A 22725-nucleotide genomic window follows, 5' to 3' on the forward strand; every position below is an offset into this window, starting at 1 on the left:
ATCCCCTTTTAGTAAATGGGATCCTTTTGGCTGGGCTTGAGACATCACCTCACCAATAATGGGTATTATACTGGTGGGTGTCATGAAGTCATTGTCCAAGATTCTTAAGATTTGGTAAGCCAGACTGATCTCTTTCCACATGTGTGACTCTGGGGATCTCAGGGTAGTCAGAGCATTTGTAAGATATGGGTAGAGGGAGATGTTCTCTGGACTGACAACACAATCAAATTCTGTTTTCCTATCCAGCACTTATCACTGCTTGGAGACTAAGCACCTGAGAAGAAGCCTCAGGAACCAGAGGCGATGAATTGGAATTCTTTAGCCTCCAATATGACTGAGTTGCGGAGTGTGGGATTGAGGTATCTATCAGCCTCTTCTTCCTTAGTTTGGAGGCCAGGCTACCCACAAGGCAGGGAAGGAAAGTGGCCAGTGCAGGCATAGTGGCCCATGCTCAGACTGATCAAGAGGCATACTGCCAGGGTGAGCACATGCTGCCTCCTCAGAAGGCTGGCTTCTTCTGGAGGCATGCCTCACCCTTGTCCATCATATCTGCTCTTGGGGAAAGATACAGCCACCAAAAATAGAGGAGCTCTGATTTCTCCCCATACCCGTCTTAGTTTGACTCTTTGTTTTGAAAAGAATGTAAATCCTGCCAATCATGGTCAATGAGGGGTTTTCATTTCACAAGTAGCATCTCATTCACAGAAAACCTGAACAGGAGTCACAATAGGCCTGGCTGTCAAGGGCACTAAAGGTGGAGAGTGATAAGACTCAGGAAACTCTAGGAACTTCAGCATCTGGGTGTTTCAATTCTCTCCCACTGACCCTCAAACCACATTCTTCATGTCAGCAACTTTATGGCCTTCTACTAAATGGTGTTCTTTATACTCTTAATTTCTATCCCTCTGTTTTTCAGTGACACAGGATCCATAGTGACTGTGACATCTTCCTGTGGTACATCTCAGTGCTTCATTAAAGAAAGGAATGATACAAACCTTATGCGGTCTTTCAAAAGGAATGAAAAGAGTTAATGAAATTTCTAAAAAACTTTATAAAGGAGAATATTCTCCCCCCTGCCTTTATTGAGTTACAATTGACATACAACATTGTGTAAATTTAAGGTGTAGAAAGTGGTGATTTGATATACCCATATATTATGAAATGTTTACCACAGTAAGATTAACTAACACATCCTTCACATCACATAATTACCATTTTGTTGTTATAGTATGAACATTAGAAGCTCTATTGTCAAGAAAAACTCTATTCTCTTAGCAAGTGTGCAGTGCAATATTGTTAACTATAGACACCATGCTGTACCTTAGACCCTCAGAACTTACTCATTTTATAATTGAAATTTTATACCCTTTGTATAAGAAATTTAAAAAAGAATAAAGGAAGAACTGAGATGATAAGAGAATAGCTGAATAGAACCTGAAGGACTGAAGAATAATAAGGAAAAAAGTGAATGCTATATACTGTTTTCCCTATTAGCTGAAGTTCTACAATTCTTTAAGATCTACAAGCTTGGTGCTAGACAGTTGTTCCTGCTGGTCTTCTGGGAGAGGGGTCTGTTGCCCTGATTCTGTGTCCTTGCCCAGATTGCATTGCAACTCTCTCTCCAGGGAACCAGGCTCAGTGTACTTGTCTCAAGATTTCACTCTGTGGTGCTGTTTTGCTCCCTGAAAGCTTTCAGCACCATTGGGAAGGGATTAAAATAGCACCACCCCAAACTGTAGCCCTGGAGCTGAATGTTTGCACCTCCAAGTCTCACAGAAAAGTGGTCCATCACTCATGTATCCCTGGTTTCTGTCTGAAATCTGTGTTCACCTAGCCTATGACCAAGAATTTTTATGACAGATATGTGACCCAGTTTCAAATCTCCAAACTTTCTGCACTCCAGCTGCCCAGACCTGTGCTGTTGCTCCAGGGGGAGCAAGGGGCCATCTGCCCATGTTTCTGTCTTTTGCTGGGCCCTTGCCCAGAAAGCAGTCATGTGACCATGCAGTGGTTCATACTTTATAGCACACTGAGAAGAAAGTCAGTGCCAAGACTGTTTCCAGCCAACTTCCCTGCTATGATGCCTGGGAACTCTGCTGCAGTCTGGCATTTTATTTGTGACCCTGGGAATCCTAAGACCATGCTGTCCCTTCTGGGATTCTGCCCTGATTCACCACCTGAGTACCTTTAAGCCAGGGATGTCCCCCACCTCAGCAGACTTACAATTTCCAATTTTGTGCTCATTGCTTACAAAACTTTGTGGCGGACTTCTTAAGCTGTCTCTCTACCCTTCTGTAGCCTCTGATAAATCACATCTGATTCATGTCTCTGTGCCACTTACCTTCCAAAAAGTGATTGCTTTTCTGTTGTAGAATTGCAGCATTTCTTTTCTCAGATTTCTGATTTCACAGGTGTTCAGAATGATTCGATAACTATCAAAATAGATGAATTCCAGGGACCAGATGAACTTAGGGTGTCCTACTCCTCTGCCATATTAATTAACTCAAGACAACAAATGGTTTTAAAAAGGAGGATAAAGAAGAAAAAAATAAAAGAAAACAAGTAGTAATATGGTAGGGATTAACCCAAATTTATAGTAACAAATTAATGAAAATAAACTAAATACCCAATTTAAAACATTGTCAGATTAAATTTAAAAAATAGATTTACATCTAGGTTCTTTCCAGAGTTTGGCTATTGTGGACATTGCTGCTATAAACATTTGGGTGCACGTGCCCCTTTGGATCACTACGTTTGAATCTTTAGGGTAAATACCCAGTAGTGCAATTGCTGGGTCATAGGATAGTTCTATTTTCAACATTTTGAGGAACCTCCATACTGTTTTCCAGAGTGGTTGCACCAGCTTGCATTCCCAACAACAGTGTAGGAGGGTTCCCCTTTCTCCACATCCTCGCCAGCATCTGTCATTTCCTGACTTGTTGAATTTAGCCATTCTGACTGGTTTCACTGTGGGTTTTTCATATATGGCTTTTATGATGTTGAGGTACGTTCCCTCTAACCTATGTTGTTCAGGGGTTTTAGCATGAATGGGGGTTATACTTTGTCAAACGCTTTTTCTACATCTATTGTAAGGTCCATATGGCTCTTATCCTTTCTTTTATTAATGTGGTGTATCATGTTGATTGATTTTTGAATATTGAACCACTCTTGAGCCCAAGAATCACTGCCCCTTCATCATGGTGAATGATTCATGGTGAGTGTACTCTTGGATTTGGTTTGTTACTATTTTGTTGAGAACTTTTGTGTCCATGTTCATCATGAATTTTGGCCTGTAGTTCTCTTTTATTGGGGTCTTTGTCTGGTTTTGGTGTTAGGGTAATGCTGTCCTCATGGAATGAATCTGAAAACTTTCCTTATATTTTTGGGAACAGTTTCAGAAGAATAAGTATTACCTCTTCTTTAAATGTTTGGTAGAATTTGTCTGTGAATCCATCTGGCCTTGGACTTTTGTTTGATGAGAAATTTTTTATTCCTGATTCTATTTCTTTGCTGGTTATCAGTCTGTTCAAGTTTTCTATTTCTTTTATTTCAATTTTGGTAGTTTCTATGTTTCTAGACAATTTTCCTTTTCTTCCAGGTTTTATAATTTTTTGGCAAATAGTTACTCATAATATTCTCTTACAATTGTTTGTATTTCTGTGGTATTGGTTGTTATTTTTCCTCTCTATTTTTTTTGGTTTTATGTATTTGGGTCCTTTCTCTATTCATTTTGATAAGTGTGGCTAGAGTTTTCAATTTAGTAATTTTTTCAAAGAATCAGCTCCTGGTTTCATTTTTTTGTTCTATTGTTTATTTTTAGTTTCTATATCATTTTTTTTTTTGCTCTAATTTTTATCATTTTCTTCTTTCTATTGACTTTAGGGTTTATTTATTTTCTTCTTCTAACTTCTATAGGCATAACATTAGGTTATTTATTTGAGCGTTTTCTTGCTTCTTCAGGTAGGCCTGTTTTCCTGTATCCTTCCCTCTTGAGACTGCTTTTGCATGGAGCACTGGATGTGGTGCAGAAACAATGAATTCTGGAACACTGAAAAGAAAAAAAAAAAGACTGCCTTTGCTGCATCCCAAAGGTGTTTTTTTTAAAAATTTTTAAAAGTTTATTTTATTCTTTCAGTGTTCCAAGATTGTTTATGCACCACAACCAGTGCTCCATGCAATAAGTGTGCTCCTTAATACCCACTACCAGGCTCATCCATCCCCCTACAACCCTCCCTTCCAAAACCCTCAGTCTGTTTCTCAGTTCACAGTCTTTCTTCATTTCCCACTCCGATTTCCCTGAATTCACTTTTCCTTTCCTTCTCCTAATGTCCTCCATGTTCTGATGTAGTGTTCAGTGATTCATTAGTTGCATATAACACCCAGTGTTCATCACAACCTGTGCCCTTTAAAAAAAAAAAAATATGATCTTGTTTTTCTCCCTAAGACTGTTGGAATTCTTTTCTTGCTTTAGGTCTTAAAATTTCTAGGGACATCATCACCATCATCACCATCATCATCATTATCCTCATCACTGTAAATATGTAGATCGCACATCTAAATCCATACCAGAAATTGCATTATTTATATTAATTTATTGAATCTTAATCTTATTTCACAGATGAGAAAACAAAGGTGCAGTTTTACTTTTTACTTTTTTTTGATGGTAGAGATCATTTGATTATTTCATGGGAACAAATTATGAAGAATTTAAGTAGCATATGGTGCATGAGAGGCAAATTTTATAACTCCTAGCTGCTCACTAAATGTTTATAATTTACCATGTTGTCAATAGCTGAGTGGTCGAAGATTCTGCACTGAGAATCATTCACCCAAAGCCTAAATGCCCCAACCTACTTTCTCTTAATATCAAAAGTTGCAACAGAAGTTGATAGATGGGATTCTATGGTCTTTTGCAGAAGAGGTATTTCTATTTATTTTTTAGTCTGGAAAGATTTTAAGATTTCTTTATATTTGGTGTTTGTAGGTTGTATCATGCATGTCTAGATACCAACATTTTAATTTTTAAGCTGTTCATACAAGCAATTTGGAATTTGTCTTGACCATTTATGTAATAATTTATTCCCCTATTTTTTCCCTCTGTTCTATGCCAAAATCCCTAATAGACAGAATTTGGATATTTTGGGCCAAATTGCTTTCCCTATAATTTTTCTATCTCTTTTTCTGTCTGTATTATACTTCCTAAAATGTCTCCATTTACTTATTTGTCAACAATCCTGATGATTCTTTTTTTCAGCTGCTGCACTTTTAATTTATAAAAAGCTTTTTCTTTTGTTAGTTGTTGACCTCAACACTTAGCAGTGTTTTAAGGATGCAATATTATCTTGGAGCAATGTGTGATGAATTTTGTTTTTCATTTTCTTTTTTTATGGGTTTGGAGGGAAGAGGTAGCAGCAGTTGTTTCCACCCTGCTCTATCTTACCTTCTAGATCACAGCCGATGGCACTTTGGTAACTACATTTTAGAGACTCCTTGCCAGCAGGATCCAGATTGAATCCCACTAGTGAAAAGCATAGTGTGATGCTGGAATGTAGAAGGAAGAAGAGCCATTATTGTTCCTTTAAAAGTGGTGGTTGCATGGGCTACAAAGAAAATGGTATCAAGGAATTGAAGGTTGGAGAACACAGTGTGGTTGTGGAAAACATTTAATAAAACTGCAGACTCCAGTTACTCTTAAAACTACTCACATCCCCCACTGAAGCCATAATGACCTTACTAATGGAAATCTGACCTAGCTTACCAGGGTTTCAACCCTAATGAATCCCCTGTTGCACTCAGATAAGCTAAAATCATCACCCACAAGTCTTCCTATTTTGGTTCCTGAATGTCTATCTATTTCCACTCAGCTACTGAAAAACTTTCTTTCTGCATGTGGCATTTGATATCACTGATAATTTAGACTCTGCCTATGCCTTCAGCTCATCTTGTTCTATTTCTTTTCCATCTCACCATCCCTATAAGCATATGGAAACATGATTTTATAGCGACATGCTTCACAAATGCTATTGTCTCCCTTGAAATACCCTCCATTTTCATTATTAAAATAGAAAACTTCTTGTGTCTTCTAATACACAACATTTCTTGTGTCTTCCTTCTGTTCAACAGATGACTTTAATTTGCCATGGTATCCCATAATAAAGACTAAACTTAGCCAAGACACAATGACAAGGTGATCATTGCCTTAGTATGTCCCTGATCTGATGGATCTAAACATATACAAAATGAAAGTTTGGTGATAGTGTATGTGTAGTCATGTGCTATTGATGAATGCTTTTCTGCTTCAAAAAATATACATTGGTATTCATTTATTTTTAGTATTTTTAAAATTAATTATTTTTATTAACATATAATGTATTATTTGCTCCAGGGGTACAGGTCTGTGAATCATCAGGCTTACACATTTCACAGCACTCACCATATCACATACCCTCCCCAATGTCCATAATACCATTTGTTTTTACCATTACCTGGCCCTACAACTGCTTTGAAGCTATAATCCAGGTATACAATGGGAATCAGATATTAGATATTTGAGCTCAATGAAATCATTCCCACTATTCTTCCTTCTGGTAGTTCCATAACTCTACATGTGAGATGGGTTTGAATCTGTCTTGTTTTTGAAGAACTTATCAAGAAAGATCTACTTAACAGAGAGAGCAAAGAGTAGCTTTTAGCTCTCTGCTAAACCAAGTGTTTAACAATCAAAATAACCTTTTGATTTTCTTTAAACCCTATAGAGTATCTTTTCTCATTCTGTAGGTTGCCCCTTTGTTTTGTTGACTGTTTCTTTTGCTGTGCAGAAGCTTTTTATATTGATAAAGTCCCAAAAGTTTCTCTCGCTTTTGTTTCCTTTGCCTTTGGAGACATGTCTTGAAAGGAGTTGCTGTGGCCCATGTCAGAGAAGTTACTGCCTATGTCCCCCTCTCCACCCTCCCAGGATCCTGATAGATTCCTGCCTCACATTGAGGTCTTTTATCTATTTTGAGTTTATCTTTGTGTATGGTGTGAGAGAATGGTTCAGTTTCATTCTTCTATGCATAGCTGTCCAATTTTCCCAGCATCATTTATTGAAGAGACTTTTTTTCACTGTATAATTTTTTCCTGCTTTGTTGAAGATTATTTAACCATAGACTTGTGGGTACATATCTGTACTCTGGACTCTGTTCCACTGGTCTATGTGTCTGTTTTTGTGCCAGTACCATGCTGTCTTGATGATCACAGCTTTGTAGTAAAGCTTGAAATCAGGGCTGATATCCAAGATCTATAAACAACTTCACAAAGTCAACACACACAAAAAAGATAACATCAAAAAATGGGCAGAAGACATGAACAGACACTTCTCCAAAGAAGACATGCAAATGGCTAACAGACAAATGAAAAAATGTTCATCATCACTACCCATCAGGGAGATTCAAATCACAATCACATTGAGATACTACCTTACACCAGTTAGAATGGCCAAAATTAACAAGACAGTAAACAATAAGTGTTGGAGAAGATGTGGAGAAAGGGGAACCCTCTTACACTGTTGGTGGGAATGCAAGTTGGTGCAGCCACTTTGGAAAACAGTGTGGAGATTCCTTAAGAAATTAAAAATAGAGCTACCCTAAGACCCTGCAATTGCACTACTGGGTATTTACTCCAAAGATACAGATTTAGTGAGAAGAAGGGCCATCTGTACCACAGTGTTCATAGAAGCAATGACCACAATTGCCAAACTGTGGAAAGAGACAAGATTCCCTTCAATAGATGAATGGGTAAAAAAGATACGGCCCATATATACAAGGCAGTATTATGCCTCCATCAGAAAGGATGAATGCTCAACTTTTGTGTCAGCATGGACACGACTGGAGGAGATTATGCTGAGTGAAATAAGTCAAGCAGAGAAAGTCAATTATTATATGGTTTCACTTAGTGGAGCATAAGGAATAACATGGAGGACATTAGGAAAAGGAAAGGAAAAGTAAATTGAGAGAAACCAGAGGGAGAGACTGTGGACTCTGAGAAACAAACTGAGGGTTTTGGAGGGGAGGGAGATTAGGGGGTTGGTTGAGCCTGGTGGTGGGTATTAAGGAGGGTATGTATTGCACAGAGCACTGGGTGTGGTGCATAAGCAATGAATCTTGGAACACTGAAAAAATTAAATTAAATTAAATTTTAAAAAACATAAGGAGACAAAAACCCACAAACTATTAAAAAAATGGAAGAAGAAACTGAATAGACACTGTTCCAAAGAGGATAAACAATTGGCCCACAGGTACATGAAAAGATGCTCACCATCACTAATGGAAATGCAAACGTCACTAAAGGAAAAATACAAGTAAGACCACAATCAGATATCACTTCACATTTCTTAGATAGCTTTTACCAAAATGTCCCACAAAGGATAAGAAGAGTTAGGAAGGATGTGAAGAAAAAGGGACACTTATACACTGTTGATGAAAATGTAAATTGGTGAACTTCTCTGGTAAACAATATAGTATTTTCTGTAACATTTCAAAATAGAATTACCATTTGATTCAGCAATCCCACCTCTGGGTATATAGCCAAAGAAATTGAAAGATGGACCTCAAAGAGATATCTGTACTCCGTGTTCACTGTAGCAGGTTTCACAATTGCTACAATGTGCAAATAACCTTAAAGTCCACATAATGAAGAATGGATAAATAAAACGCAGTATATCTACATTATGGAATATCATTCAGCCTTTTCAAAGAGGATCTTGCCACTTGCAACCACATGAATATATGTGGAGGACACTATTCTAAGGAAAACTGCTGGCAACAGAAAGACAAACATGATTCTTTGCACTAGGCATGGAGGGAATCAAGAAACATGCATTGATACTATTTCCATCCTTTCCTTCAGATACAGTCTTGTATCATTTTAATTATCTAAATGCCTTTTGGTAACTCATTATAAACTCTGTTGGACCATGTTTATGGCTATAGAGAAGTGAAACAGAAAGTATATAAATTTACCAGCTTTTGGAAGTTTGAAGTACATAGTTTTTATCAGAGGGAAGAATAAAAATTCAGTAAAGGATATTGTGATTAATTGTCATCAACATGTGGAATATTTAGGGAGAAGATAGTTATGCACATCAATGTAAAATGTGGCTTGTAAAACAGAGTTCCATCTTGCTAGGGATGTGCAGAGTTCAAGTGAGGTAGACCAGAGACAATGCACAAGAACTCTGTAGATTGCTAAATTGGCCAGAATGGAGACAAATGGTTTTCTGAAGCCTTTCACTCCAAGGCCATGTCATTTTTTTTTTCATCTTTATCTTTTCATTTTGCACATAGCTTCTCTCAGAGCCCAGTGGACCTTCTTGTTCCACAGAGTATAGATGACAGGGTTCAGCAGTGGGGTCACCACTGTGTTCACAAGGGCTGCCTCTCTGTTGGAGTCCAACCTGTTCTTTTGCCTTGGTTTCACATATATAAAGAACTACTTCCATATGTCAGAGAGAGGACTATGAGGTGATAGGAACAGGGGGAGAAAGCCTTCTTTTTCTCATTGGCAGATGGGAGTTGTACAATTGTGACTACTATATTGCTGTATGCCACGGTGGTTATAATAAGGGATGTCAAAAGGATAAACAAAGCAAGGACAAAAGCCAACATTTCAACAGACCTGGTGTCAGAACAGGAGAGAAGAATCAGGGGCCAATGTCACAGAAGAAGCGGGGGATTACATGGAGGCCACAGAAAGATAACTGGGAAACCATTACTACTGGACCAGTGATGAGAGGGAAGGCCAAAGCCAAGCAGACAGTGACCAGGAGGAAGCAAGTCTTCAGGTGCATGATGGTCGGGTAATGCAGAGGCTTGCAAATGGCCACATACCGATCCAGAGACATTATTGCTATGAGGAGGAATCCGCTGCTCCCAGAAATAAAAAGACAAATGCTTGTATGAAACAGGCAATAAAGGAAATGGTTTGCTTGTCTGAGAGAAAAATGACCAGCAACTTAGGAATAACAGCACTTATGAAACAACACCCAAAGAAGGAGAAAATGCTGAGGAACAAGTATATAGGTGTATGGAGCCAGAAGTCAGCACAGGTGATGTTGACTATGACTGCATTGCCTGCAATGGAGGCCAGGTATGCCAGCAGGTGCACCAGGAAGAGGACCTTTTCCAGGTGCTGGATGGCAGGAAGCCCCTCCAAGGTGAATTCTTGGACTGTTGTCCCACTCCCCATTTCCATGGACATCTTCTTCTACAGCAGCATCCCTGCCAGTCTTATCCTTCAATAAAGACATCAAGGAGAACAAATGTTTTGGAGGAGCATATGGAAGTTATCTGCCTATCCAAAAAGGTGAATAGGCTGATATCAAAGTGGTTTAGGGAGTTGGTCCTTGAAACAGAAGAGCCTGAGTTCAATACTAGTTCAATACTGAGTTCTAACTCCTGAGGGATGTGTCTCCTTTGGAAAGGAAACCTTTGTGAACCTTTGTTAACCTTTGTGAACTTCTATTTCAGCCTCTTAGAGTGAAGATGATAGGAAGGACCTCTTCATGTTCTTGTAAGAATTAATTAAGATAAAGCATGCAACTCACTTGGCATATGATGTTAATGTTTCCTATATGTCCCTCAAAGTCTAATTGTAATGTTATGGTCATTAATATAATGCTTCAATAGAGCATCACTAGTAGGCAGGGGTTGGGATTTTTGTAATCATACTACATTTTATTGCTTTTAATAATATCATTAATTTGTAAGTAAGTATAACAGTGATGTTGGTAATATTCTGTTTGAATATCTACTTTAATAATGTGACACATTTTATAGTCCAAGATGTCAGCATCAGCATCATATGGTGTATGGTGATCACTGATACTAAGTATTTCAATTTTTCTTCAAAATAACCATGAGCTCCTTCCTCTCAGAAGCAGAAACCGAGGCTTAGAGAGTTCCAGAGTGCTTAGGTCACAGAGTTGGTTCTTGAGCTAGATCTGCTGGATTGTAGAGCCCCTCCTGTTTTTAACTACAGTGTTAAAATATTTTAAAAGGGAAACAAATGTATTGCTGATGGACTATTTGCTTTATTTATCTTGTTTCCATCCTTAGTTAGAGTCACTGATGAGTTACTGACCTGTGGAATGACATGGGGCTTACAGAGGATCTACATTAACACAAGCATTTTATAGAAGAGACTGGAGACTAGAGACATTATGGGCCACTCAGCAACACAACATAGAGTAGAAATCCAGGATTTAACACCACCCACACCCAGGGTTCATGCTGGGTTTTGGTGGAGGTGGGAGTGACAGCAAGTCATAGGATTAACCCTTTTAGGTGAATATGCTGGACACCTGGTATTCATATACTCACTCTTACATAAAAGCTCAGGAACATTTTCTCTCTTCAGTCCTCTCAGTGACTTTTCTGAGGATGGTTTTTGGCTCCTGCATATCAATAATAGGGTAAAGGGTGGCAGTGTGGTATGTGTCACTCTCACTTACCAATGTGGGCCCGGTCCTCTGAAGAGCTGGTCTTGAAATCAAACTCCTCACCCCTGAGTGGAAGAGCATCATGGAGTCCCTGCTTCTGCTCCTTTTGACCCCATTAAGTCCATCAAGGCACCAGGACCCTGAAACCAGGTGCACACACAAGTCACCAAATGGAGGGCAAGGCTTCCTCCTCTTGCAGCTATTGTATTTTAAGAAATCAAGAGCTTGCTCTAGGCTGAGGGGAAAGGAGAGAGAAGGAATCTCATTTGTTACAGCCTGTTGTCCTTGAGGGGGTGAATGTGCATCCCATGCTATCAGGGTCTGGCCAACAAAGCCCTGTTTCCACAGCCCAGAATGTGTCATAGCACAAATCTGCAGGGCGGCCTTGACCACTGAAACCCTAGAAAGGATCAGAGAGATTAAAACAACCATATTTCACTGCTTCCAATTCAGCACTGGAGCTTGACTCCCAGACTACATAGGGTTCTGATGAAAGGTCTGGCCCTGCCTCCCTCAGTGGGTTAAAGCCCACCAAACATGCAACGTTGCTGCCCACCTCCCATACTCTTCAGCAGGAGCTGGCATCTTCTATGTTAAGCTCTGGGTGTTACCAAGACAAGGCTCCCTCTACTGCAGTACTCCTCATAATGGGTTCCACTCTTCCAAGACACCTTCTAAGTCACAAAGCTCTTCCACCAAATGCTCACCTTTCCAAGGGAGAAGCAGCCTTATTTTACTATATTCTAATGAGAAGCTGCTGACAGGCAAGTCTGAGGCTCTGTGATATTTTTGCCACAAGACTGGTCACCAATCAGGCAGACCCAGGCAGTGAACAGAGAGTAAAGGCCCCCAAACCCTATGAGATGCTGAAAAGACAGGTGCAGAAAGGAAAGTTATGACTAGTGTCCTGGGCGTACCTAACTAGTTTCTGGTGAGGACAGTAGTTTCTGGTGCAACCATTATATTTATCTTTCCATTGTCTGTGGTGATGCTGACTCCCAGATGTCTGCATTGTTCTCTGCCAAGATTTTTCAAGGAAATTATATGAAAATTTCCCAAGGGTTTCTAAAACTCCAAGTTGAATATTGCTACTGATAGAAAGTAAAAGTCCAGACTACAATTTTCTACATGTGGTTTATGCACCTTGGCCAGAACACTGTTGTTAAGAGAATCGATTTTATGGTGAATAAGAGCTGGTTTACCCCCTGGCTTTCAGACTTTTGGGAAGATACCAGGCAAGTCCTTCTGAGTGTTTGGATCCTCTTTCCTCTACTCTCCCATTGACCCTCAAGCCACATTCTTCATGTCTCGATCTTTACAGCCTTCCACTAAATGGTTTTCTCTACACTTTCAATTTCTATCCCTCTATTTCTCAGTGACATGGAACCCACAGTGACTGTGACACTTTCCTTTCTTGTCTTTTTACATCTCAGTGCTTTGTTTAATGGAGAAACAATACAATTCTTATGCACTCTTTCAAAATATGTGGAAAGATTTAATGTAATTTCAAAAAAAATTATAAGCAGAATATTCTCTTCCCCCCTTATTATGATCTAATTGACATATGACTTTATAAGGTGTACAAATTGATGATTTGATACACCCATATTTTATGAAATGTTTACCCCAGTAAGGTTAACTAACACCTCCTTCACTTCACATAGTTACCATTTTGTTGTGGTGGTGGTAAGAACACTAATGTTCTACTCTCACAGCAATGTTCCTGTATGCAATACAGTATTGTTAACTACAGGCACCATGCTCTATCTTAGATCATCAGAACTTATGTATTTTGTAATTGAATGTTTGCACCACTTGACCAACATCTCCTCCTTTCCCCCACTGCTCAGCCCCTGACAACCACCATTTCACTGTCTGTTACTATGAGTTAGATGTTTTTAGATTTCACACACAAATGAGTTCATACAGTATTTGTGTTTCTCTGTCTGACTTATTTTGCTTAGCAATAAAATACACACCAGCAGATATATGATAAAAATGACAGTGTAATGCAGTAGAGAAGTGGAAGTCTTTCAATAAAGGTAGATGGTGCTGTGGCAAGTGGGTATTCAAATGGAGAAAATACATCATGACCCTTACTCTTTATCATACCAAAAAAAATTTTTTTAAGAGAAAAAAAAAAAAAAAGAAAAGCAATGCAGAAGATGCACTGTAGATCTAAATGCAAATGGTTTAACATTTATTTTAAAGAAAACATGGCAGAATATCTCATGTGTTCGGGGAAAAACGAAAATATTTCTTGATGGAGACAAAAGAATTTATCCTAAAAAACAATGATATTAAGTATTTCTTTTTATTAGAAAAAAGCATTAAGGAAATGAAAGTGGAAGCAACAGCCTGGGGGAAGCTATTTTTAATCTGACAAATCTACAGTTCAGTAAGGCAAAGACAATGTAACAAAAGAAAACTGGGAAAATATTTTCAGAGTCCTTTCACAAAAAGAGACCATACAAATGGCTGGAATTACATTAAAATATTTGGGTTATTTCATTTTGAGGGAAATACAAATTAAAACCACAATATGGTAATATTTTACACAAACCAGGAAGGCTAAATGAAGAATTCAGGCACTGCCAAGTGTCAGTGATACTACTGGAACTCCTATTCACTGACACTGGAAGGGTAAAATTTGGAAATCTACTGATGTTGAGCATATTGTACATATTTGCTACATGATCCAGCAATTTCATATTTATGTGTGTGGAGATTTTATATATATATCCTACACAAAAAATATTTTAATGACTTTTTAATAATTTAATGATTTTTAATGATTCACTTATTTATTTTGGAGTGAGAGAGTGAGTGTGAGTTGGGGGAGGGGCACAGGGAGAGAATCTCTAACAGACTCCCCGTTGAGCACAGAGCATGACATAGAGCTTGATCCACAACTCTGAGATCATGACCTAAGCTGAAACCAGGAGCCTCCTATTCTCAACCTACTGAGCCACCCACGCACCCCAGTACACAACAGATTCTTATTTTAGTTTATTTTTTAAAGATTTTATCCATTTTTTGATAGAGAGAGAGAGACAGCGAGAGAGGGAACACAAACAGGGAGAATAGGAGAGAGAAAGAAGTAGACTTCCTGTTTCAAGCAGGGGAGCCCCATGTGGGACTTGATCCCAGAACCCTGGGATCATGATCTGACCTGAAGGCAGATGCTTAACCAACTGAGCTACCCAGGCACCCCTGATTACATTAATTTTAAACCTGCTTTTTTTCTCTTAAACTTTTTATTTAACTTTTCACTTTGTGATAACTCCAGACTTAACAAAAAATGTTGCAAACTGAACACAGGGAATTCTCATACACCCTTCATACAATATGAACACCAACCAGGGAGAGTGAGAGAGGGGGAAGCAGATTTACCACTGAGCAGGCAGCCAGACCCGGGGCTTGATCCCAGGACCCTGGGATCATGACCTGAGCCAAAGGCAGATGCTTGAGGACTGAGCCACCCAGGCAGCCCCATTGTGTTCTTTCTTGCAGCAACATTGTAATCAGCCATTTTCCAGAGAGCTCTGGTTCTTCTTCTGTGTTGACTTGGGCCATTTCAGCCCCATCATGATTGATGAATGTCTTCATTGCATCTGAAGCTTTCAACTCTTTAATAGAGTTTCTAACACTGAATCTAGCTGCCTTTATTTTGTTTTCCTAGGACTAAGTCCTCATGCACTCCCACATGCTTTATTTGATTACTTAGGTTTTGAAAATTCTAAATAGATAGGAATTTGTGATTGAAACTGTTCTTCTAGGAGAAGTACTGCCTTTCTATACTGTCATTTCCTCTAACTGTTATTAATGAAGTTCTGAAATTATTCCCTCCCCCCCCTTTTTTTGGTCTATTTTGTCTGACCATAGCTTCAATGTTAAGAAGGAAACTTTTTAAGGATAGGGCATTGGTAGAGATTTTCTTGCCATTAAACTGACTTTTGGAACTAATACACATGCTCTTAGGCCAGATTTGTTTTTGTTTATTTTTGGAATAATTATTTTGGAATAACCTTTTCTCTAAAAAATGCTCAATGAGAAGGTCCTGTCTTCTCTGTTTAGAAGAGAAAGCACTTTAACATAGGAGGTCTTCGTTTTTAGTTTTCCTGCCCCAGATCTAATGATTTCTAGGCTATTAACTATGTAGTTTTATTATCAAAAGACTGACACAGAATTTCATAACGACTCATAGATGTTAACTATTGAGACTTGCTCTATTGTGTGTGTGTGTGTGTGTGTGTGTGCGTATGCCACAATGAGTTTCTCTCTGCCTACATCAAACCTTCTTCAATCAGAACTCATATGTATTCTCACTATAATCATAATTCTTGTACTTAAATTCTAAAATAGCACAAGTTTACTAAGCATGATTTAGAATTGCAAAGATCATTATGGAGAACTTTTCAAATGGCAAAGACAAAGCATTTTGGAGTAACTTCTGGAAAGAAGGAAACATCCCAGATATTCAGAAGGCAGTGTTTGAATTGGTATGCTGAGAGCTCAAAATAAAATTTTGACTCCATTTTGGCCTTCCTCAAAAATTCTCTGGGAAAACCTAAAGTTAGGAACAATCTATTCATATCACCATACACTGGTCCTCAGTGCCTTCTTATGTCCTACCTACTGTGATTTCACAACTTAGACTACTTTCCTTTATTACTTATTCAGAAGACTATTGCTTTAATGGGTCATTCCTCACTTCAGATTTTTAGAAGGTCAATCAGTGGAAGATGCATGTAAGCAAAGTCATATTAGAGCCATAATAGAAGACTTCCAAAACCATAGAAAAACCAAAGCATTGCTATGTGACATTGAATTGTATTAGTCTTTTACTGGCCACTTCATTTTTCTCAGATAAAGACAAAATTTGTTGAAAACTATCATGTGGGGAGGGAGGAGTCAAGATGGCAGAGAAGTAGCAGGCTGAGACTACTTCAGCTAGCCGGAGATCAGTTAGATAGCTTATCTAAAGAATGCAAACACCTGCAAATCCATCGGCAGATCGGCAGATCGAAGAGAAGAAGAACAGCAATTCTGGAAACAGAAAAACAACCACTTTCTGAAAGGTAGGACCGGCGGAGAAGTGAATCCAAAGCGACGAGAAGATAGACCCTGGGGGGAGGGGCCGGCTCCCGGCAAGTGGCGGAGCAAGGGCGCACAAAATCAGGACTTTTAAAAGTCTGTTCCGCTGAGGAGCATCACTCCAGAGGCTAAACCAGGGCAAAGCCCACGTGGGTTCAGCGTGGCCTCAGGTCGCGCAGGGTCACAGAAGGATCTGGGGTGTCTGAGTGTCGCAGAGCTTGCGGGTATTGGAACGGGAAAGCCGGCTACAGAGACAGAGCCGACAGTAAGCTCACAGCTCGGTGTTACCTTGAACCGGTCGCAGGCTCGGTGAGCACGGAGCGTGGCCGGAGGTCAGGAAGATGGGAGTAACTGGGCGCTGTTCTCTGAGGGCGCACTGAGGAGTGGGGCCCTGGGCTCTCGGCTCCTCCGGGCTGGAGACCAGGAGGCCGCCATTTGTATTCCCGACCTCCGGAACTCTACGGAAAGCGCTCAGGGAACAAAAGCTGCTGAAAGCAAACCCGAGCGGATTACTCACCCCGGCCTCTGGTAAGGCGGTGCAATTCCGCCTGGGGCAAAGACACTTGAGAATCACTACACCAGGCCCCTACCCCAGAAGATCAACAAGAAATCCAGCCGAGACCAAGTTCACCTACCAAGGAGTGCGGTTTCAATACCAAGGAGAGCAGCAGAATTCCAGAGGAGGAGAAAGCAAAGCACGGAACTCATGGCTTTTTCCCTGTGATTTTTTATTAGTCTTGCAGTTAATTTTATTTTTTTCTTTTTCATTTTTTGTTTTTTTTTTTTTTCTCGCCTTCTGGTATAATTTTTTTTTAACTTTTACCTTTTTCTTTTTTAACATTTTTTAACTAGTTTATCTATTATATATATTTTTTATTTTTTATATTTTTCTTATCTGTTTTCTTTTTTAAATTCTTTTCTTTTCTTTTTTTTTCCTTTTCCTTTTTTTTTTCCTCTTTCTTCCTTTTTGAACCTCTTTTTATCCCCCTTCCCCCAGTCACGATTTGGAATCAATTCTAATTTGGTTAAAGCATATTTTCCTGGGGTTGTTGCCATCCTTTTAGTATTTTCCTTGCTCCTTCATATACTCTTGCCTGGACAAAATGACAAGACGGAAAAAATCAACACAAAAAAAAGAACAAGAGGCAGTACCGAAGGCTAGGGACCTAATCAATACAGACATTGGTAATATGTCAGATCTAGAGTTCAGAATGAAGATTCTCAAGGTTCTAGCCGGGCTCGAAAAAGGCATGGAAGATATTAGAGAAAATCTCTCGAGATATAAAAGCCCTTTCTGGAGAAATAAAAGAACTAAAATCTAATCAAGTTGAAATAAAAAAAGCTATTAATGAGGTGCAATCGAAAATGGAGGCTCTCACTGCTAGGATAAATGAGGCAGAAGAAAGAATTAGTGATATAGAAGACCAAATGATAGAGAATAAAGAAGCTGAGCAAAAGACGGACAAACAGCTACTGGACCACGAGGGGAGAATTCGAGAGATAAGTGACACCATAAGACGAAGCAACATTAGAATAATTGGGATTCCAGAAGAAGAAGAAAGAGAAAGGGGAGCAGAAGGTATACTGGAGAGAATTATTGGGGAGAATTTCCCCAATATGGCAAAGGGAACGAGCATCAAAATTCAGGAGGTTCAGAGAATGCCCCTCAAAATCAATAAGAATAGGCCCACACCCCGTCACCTAATAGTAAAATTTACAAGTCTCAGTGACAAAGAGAAAATCCTGAAAGCAGCCCGGGAAAATGTCTGTATGTTACAGACATTGTATGTCTGTAACATACAATGGTAAAAATATTAGATGGGCAGCTGACTTATCCACAGAGACCTGGCAGGCCAGAAAGAGCTGGCATGATATTTTCAGAGCACTAAATGAGAAAAACATGCAGCCAAGAATACTATATCCAGCTAGGCTATCATTGAAAATAGAAGGAGAGATTAAAAGCTTCCAGGACAAACAAAAACTGAAAGAATTTGCAAACACCAAACCAGCTCTACAGGAAATATTGAAAGGGGTCCTCTAAGCAAAGAGAGAGCCTACAAGTGGTAGATCAGAAAGGAAAAGAGACCATATACAGTAACAGTCACCTTACAGGCAATACAATGGCACTCAATTCATATCTCTCAATAGTTACCCTGAATGTTAATGGGCTAAATGCCCCTGTCAAAAGACACAGGGTATCAGAATGGATAAAAAAAAAAACCCATCTATATGTTGCCTCCAAGAATCTCATTTTAAGCCCGAAGACACCTCCAGATTTCAAGTGAGGGGGTGGAAAAGAATTTACCATGCTAATGGACATCAGAAGAAAGCAGGAGTGGCAATCCTTATATCAGATCAATTAGATTTTAAGCCAAAGACTATAATAAGAGATGAGGAAGGACACTATATCATACTCAAAGGGTCTTTCCAACAAGAAGATTTAACAATTTTAAATATCTATGCCCCCAACGTGGGAGCAGCCAACTGTATAAACCAATTAATAACAAAATCAAAGAAACACATCAACAATAATACAAAAACAGTAGGGGACTTTAACACTCCCCTCACTGAAATGGACAGATCATCCAAGCAAAAGATCAGCAAGAAAATAAAGGCCTTAAACGACACACTGGACCAGTAGGACATCACAGATATATTCAGAACATTTCATCCCAAAGCAACAGAATACACATTCTTCTCTAGTGCACATGGAACATTCTCCAGAATAGATCACATCCTCGGTCCTAAGTCAGGACTCAACCGGTATCAAAAGATTGGGATCATTCCCTGCATATTTTCAGACCACAATGCTCTAAAGCTAGAACTCAACCACAAAAGGAAGTTTGAAAAGAACCCAAATACATGGAGACTAAACAGCATCCTTCTAAAGAATGAATGGGTCAACCGGGAAATTAAAGAAGAATTGAAAAAAATCATGGAAACAAATGATAATGAAAATACAACGGTTCAAAATCTGTGGGACACAACAAAGGCAGTCCTGAGAGGAAAATATATAGTGGTTCAAGCCTTTCTCAAGAAACAAGAAAGGTCTCAGGTACACCACCTAACCCTACACCTAAAGGAGCTGGAGAAAGAACAAGAAAGAAACCCTAAGCCAAGCAGGAGAAGAGAAATAATAAAGATCAGAGCAGAAATCAATGAAATAGAAACCAAAAAGACAATAGAGCAAATCAATGAAACTAGGAGCTGGTTCTTTAAAAGAATTAATAAATTGATAAACCCCTGTCCAGACTTATCAAAAAGAAAAGAGAAAGGACCCAAATAAATAAAATCATGAATGAAAGAGGAGAGATCACAACTAACACCATAGAAATACAAACTATTATAAGAACATACTATGAACAACTCTACGCCAACAAATTTGACAATCTGGAAGAAATGGATGCATTCCTAGAAACATATAAATTACCACAACTGAACCAGGAAGAAGTAGAAAGCCTGAACAGACCCATAACCAGTAAGGAGATTGAAACAGTCATTAAAAATCTCCAAACAAACAAAAGCCCAGGGCCAGACGGCTTCCTGGGGTAATTCTACCAAACATTTAAAGAAGAACTAATTCCTATTCTCCTGAAACTGTTCCAAAAAATAGAAATGGAAGGAAAACTTCCAAACTCATTTTATGAGGCCAGCATCACCTTGATCCCAAAACCAGACAAGGATCCCATCAAAAAAGAGAGTTATAGACCAATATCCTTAATGAACACAGATGCGAAAATACTCAACAAAATACTAGCCAATAGGATTCAACAGTACATTAAAAAGATTATTCACCACGACCAAGTGGGATTTATTCCAGGGCTGCAAGGTTGGTTCAACATCTGCAAATCAGTCAATGTGATACAACACATCAATAAAAGAAAGAACAAGAACCATATGATACTCTCAATAGATGCTAAAAAAGCATTTACAAAATACAGCATCCCTTCCTGATCAAAACTCTTCAAAGTGTAGGGATAGAGGGCACATACCTCAATATCATCAAAGCCATCTATGAAAAACCCACCGCAAATATCATTCTTAATGGAGAAAAAATGAAAGCTTTTCCGCTAAGGTCAGGAACACGGCAGGGATGTCCATTATCACCACTGCTATTCAACACAGTACTAGAGGTCCTAGCCTCAGCAATCAGACAACAAAAGGAAATTAACGGCATCCAATTCAGCAAAGAAGAAGTCAAATTATCACTCTTCACAAATGATATGATACTATATGTGGAAAACCCAAAAGACTCCACTCCAAAACTGCTAGAACTTATACAGGAATTAAGTAAAGTGTCAGGATATAAAATCAATGCACAGAAATCAGTTGCATTTCTCTACACCAACAGCAAGACAGAAGAAAGAGAAATTAAGGAGTCAATCCCATTTACAATTGCTCCCCAATCCAGAAGATACCTAGGAATAAACCTAACCAAAGAGACACAGAATCTATACTCAGAAAACTATAAAGTACTCATGAAAGAAATTGAGGAAGACACAAAGAAATGGAAAACTGTTCCATGCTCCTGGATTGGAAGAATAAATATTGTGAAAATGTCTATGCTACCTAAAGCAATCTACACATTTAATGCAATTCCTATCAAAGTACCATCCATCTTTTTCAAAGAAATGGAACAAATAATTGTAAAATTTATATGGAACCAGAAAAGACCTCGAATAGCCAAAGGGATATTGAAAAAAAAAAGCCAACGTTGGTGGCATCACAATTCCTCAGCCGCAGCAACATCTTCCTAGGAACAACGCCACAGGCAAGGGAAGCAAGGGCAAAAATGACCTATTGGGGTTTCATCAAGATCAAAAGCTTTTGCACAGCAAAGGAAACAGTTAACAAAATCAAAAGACAACTGACAGAATGGGAGAAGATATTTGCAAACGACATATCAGATAAAGGACTAGTGTCCAGAATCTATAAAGAACTTAGCAAACTCAACACCCAAAGAGCAAATAATCCAATCAAGAAATGGGCAGAGGACATGAACAGACATTTCTGCAAAGAAGACATCCAGATGGCCAACAGACACATGAAAAAGTGCTCCATATCACTCGGCATCAGGGAAATACAAATCAAAACCACAATGAGATATCACCTCATCCCAGTCAGAATGGCTAAAATCAACAAGTCAGGAAATGACAGATGCTGGCGAGGATGCGGAGAAAGGGGAACCCTCCTACACTGTTGGTGGGAATGCAAGCTGGTGCAGCCACTCTGGAAAACTGCATGGAGGTTCCTCAAAATGTTGAAAATAGAACTGCCCTATGACCCAGCAATTGCACTATTGGGTATTTACCCTAAAGATACAAACGTAGTGATCCAAAGGGGCCCGTGCACCCGAATGTTTATAGAAGCAATGTCCACAATAGCCAAACTATGAAAAGAACCTAGATGTCCATCAACAGATGAATGGATTAAGAAGATGTGGTATATATACACAATGGAATACTATGCAGCCATCAAAAGAAATGAAATCTTGCCATTTGTGACAACATGGATGGAACTAGAGCGTATCATGCTTAGTGAAGTAAGTCAAGTAGAGAAAGACAACTATCATATGATCTCCCTGATATGAGGAAGTGGTGATGCAACATGGGGGCTTAAGTGGGTAGGAGAAGAATCCATGAAACAAGATGGGATTGGGAGGGAGACAATCCATAAGTGACTCTTAATCTCACAAAACAAACTGAGGGTTTTTGGGGGGGAGGGGGTTTGGGAGAAGGGGATGGGATTATGGACATTGGGGAGGGTATGTGCTTTGGTGAGTGCTGTGAAGTGTGTAAACCTGGTGATTCACAGACCTGTACCCCTGGGGATAAAAATATATGTTTATGAAAAATAAAAAATTTATAAAAAAAAAAAACACAGCTCAGTGTGTTTTAGCAGTTTCAAATGCTCTCATAGCTTAAATGGGTTCAGGGCATATATCTCTAGGGTCTCATTGTATTTCGTATTTTGGCCCAGTAATCCCTCACTTATTTTTATAATCATTCTGATATTTTTAACTTTAAAAGCTATTTTGTCTGGATTTTTAGTTGTCTTTAGTAGGAGTTTTTAGATCACCATTACTAGAAGCAACAACAAATATACATGAAAATATCTGCAGTAGTTTATTACATCTTTATGGCTTTGAACTT

The 22725-nt window shown here is 39.0% G+C and overlaps 1 pseudogene across 1 annotated transcript; it reads right to left on the minus strand.

Annotated features, from left to right (window-relative positions):
- Positions 1–9300: 9300 nt before the first annotated feature.
- On the minus strand, positions 9301–10236 carry LOC309859367 (olfactory receptor 6C74-like; annotated as a pseudogene). The gene has a single exon. The product of its transcript is annotated as an olfactory receptor 6C74-like (transcript).
- Between the last annotated feature and the right edge of the window lie 12489 nt (positions 10237–22725).

This window comes from Mustela nivalis (genome assembly GCF_964662115.1).
Source record: "Mustela nivalis genome assembly, chromosome: 2".
Lineage (NCBI taxonomy): Eukaryota > Metazoa > Chordata > Mammalia > Carnivora > Mustelidae > Mustela > Mustela nivalis.